This window comes from Sebastes fasciatus, chromosome 1 (assembly GCF_043250625.1).
Source record: "Sebastes fasciatus isolate fSebFas1 chromosome 1, fSebFas1.pri, whole genome shotgun sequence".
Classification (NCBI taxonomy): domain Eukaryota; kingdom Metazoa; phylum Chordata; class Actinopteri; order Perciformes; family Sebastidae; genus Sebastes; species Sebastes fasciatus.
This window is the reverse complement of record NC_133795.1, coordinates 14,740,550-14,743,520: the sequence shown is the minus strand read 5'-3', so window position 1 is coordinate 14,743,520 and position 2,971 is coordinate 14,740,550.

Sequence of the window (2,971 nt, the reverse complement as noted above, 5' to 3'; positions counted from 1 at the left end):
TCTAGTGCTGCTCATGTATCATATGAGCAGACAGTATTCTGTGCTTTGTATACAGTGAGATTAATTTTAGTGCTTTTGCTTGATGTCGTTTTCTTATTTCCATAGTGTCTTTGGTTTGTGTATTTTATTCACGTCACTTAATGTATTAATCACTACTGTCACTTGTTAATGCAGAATAGAATTATATTTTTGTAAATGATTGTACAATCTTATCAGCTGTGAAGAGAATGGGTATCGAACTAACAGCATTTTTACTTTGCGTCGCTCTGTACGGTACATTCAGCACGCTCATTTACTGTGGAAGGACATGACCAAAATGTTTTTGGTCTTCATATTTTTTTAAAGTCACAACCATAGACTGTATATAAAAATGGATGACGCGTCTACGCTTCCTCCCACTGTACAGAAATGAAGACAAAATATCCTTGGAGCGAGAGTCTGCGCAGTGAGTGATTTGCGGTCACTCGCCCGAAATAATCGCGAGCTTGTTAGCGAGAAAGACTCACAGCAGCCAATCATGACGTCTCAACCACTTTTTATAGCATCAAATAACTAATAAAAACCAAACTTATCAGAAAAATTAACACTTGAACCTACACCAGCGTGATAAGAACTACCTAAAATGACAGAAACCATCTTTGGGAAAAATGTATTTGATGTATTTTGACTTTTTAGTTTGGCCCACGTTCCATCCGCTAACATAGAGGGGGCGGGATTTATTACCTATACTGCAACCAGCCACCAGGGGGCGATCCAGATGTTTTGGCTTTACTTTAGGGAGCCGTCATGTCGTCCATCTTTTTATACAGTCTATGGTCACAACCGTGTTTTCACACTACAAGCACCTCATATTGTTTAGGAATGACACCCACTTCAGCACCTAACGATGATGTCAGTGTTAATGTATCTTATAATGCTAATGGGAATAATGAAAATTGCCATTATTGTTGATGCTGTTTGTGAAAAAGAAATATTTGAAATTTTTTCAAATAATGTTTTTGCTGTTTGGTTTTTAACTGATGTTGGAGGTTGTAAAGGTTCCCTGTGGAGTTTCAGACCTCTAGTGGTGCTGTGGAGCTGCTTTTCTCGGAGTGGGTCCCCGTTTAGTTTGTCTCGTGCACGTAAACGAGGATGCACATGCGGTACACATTTCTGCCAATGGTTTCACATCACACTACTCCACTGACCAACAGGTGGCGGGAATTCACCAAAAAATGCAGCAATGCACCAGAAAAAGGCAGGGTAGAAGAATTCTGCAAGCTATTAAACATGGATGTAAACAATACTGGATTTAAAATGATTAAAAAAATCAACTTTTATGACACGCTTGTTAGACCTTAAGGACACACAATGTGTTTTAGTGAGCAACACTGAATATAAACATTTTGTTTGTTTACAAGAAAACTCCACAGGGCCCCTTTAACTGCTTAAAAAATGTTATTTTATAATCCAGTGAGTCATTGAACTGCAGCTAAAATATATAAGTAACCACGAAGTACCACAGTGAGTAAAGGATTGTTGCATTGGATGTACTAACAGTATGACTCTTTTACATGACTTGCTAAACTATTTATTTACACTTGCTAGTGATAGTAAAGAATGACATGTTGTTAGATGAGAAATAACAACATCAAATCTAAATATGGTATACATATAGATCATTGTATGTATATACAGTATTGTGTTGCCTTATTGAAGAAAATGTATTATGTTTTGTGTGAATAAATACAGAGTCTAACTACTGTTCAAAGTGTGTTTTTACTGGCCAGTGATTTTCCGTAACTACCTTTCTGATTAAACTTGGATTTAATCAACCACATAAATTAACCCCCTGAGACCCGACTGACTTAACTGTCTTTCAGAGGCATGGTGCCGACCATGTCATGCTACCATGTCGGGAAGGAGGCTAAATAACGCTCCAAAGTTGGGCTAAATTTTAACGAGGAAAAACTGGCATGGCCATTTTCAAAGGGATCCCTTGACCTCTGACCTCAAGATATGTGAATGAAAATGGGTTCTATGGGTACCCACGAGTCTCCCCTTTACAGACATGCCCACTTTATGATAATCACATGCAGTTTGGGACAAAACCCATGCAGTTTCTTTTATGCAGTATAAATGTGTTATTTTCACCTATTCTAAAATGATATGTTTGAATATTTCTGCATACTGGGATCCATAAACAGTCTTGGAATTACATAAATTAGGTATCACTGTAAAGCTGAGACTCTTGTGGATCCAATGAGCCCGACTGTATTCATGTGTGATGATGGTGTTAGTCCCCATAGTAGCCATTTCATTGTAGTGAGACCATTTCTTTTTTTAATTTGAGCTCCCTGTATAAAATGACCTGTGGTGACCTCTAGGATAATCACAACCTCATGAAACTTTATAACCATAAACTAAAGACCTAGAGCATTCAGGGAATGGATGGCTTTCCTAGCTAGATTGACAATAAGGGGGTTTCTGAGCAGTTTCCAGAACAGAAGTGTTCGCCATCCAATCACCGAAAAATGCAATTGTTGCAGAAATCTCCAAATGTCAAAAGTTTTTGATCCCAAATCACAGCATGGCTTTTTCTATGGTGTTCCTCAAGGTCTTGGTGTCTTAATGTAGTATTTTGGAGGGATTATTGATCATTTTTATTAATTCTCCAGTGGTAAAAAACAGTTAAATTTAGCACCAAATCTGTGTAACAAATATCAACCCAAACACAAGTGAGCATGGGAATGGCCATCACATACTTCTATCATAATGTTCTAAGCCCTTATACACTTTACTATTCCTTTTGAATAATCAATTAGTAATTCCATGTTTATTTGTGATTTATGACAACTTGTCACACAGTGCTGAGCTGCATCTTAAATTAATCTCCAGGTTCCCAGCTTTCAGATGATGTACACCACCTCTATGTGTCATCTACAGTTGACCTGCTATCTCCCTTTAAAGACCCCCTGTACCCCCTAAAAAG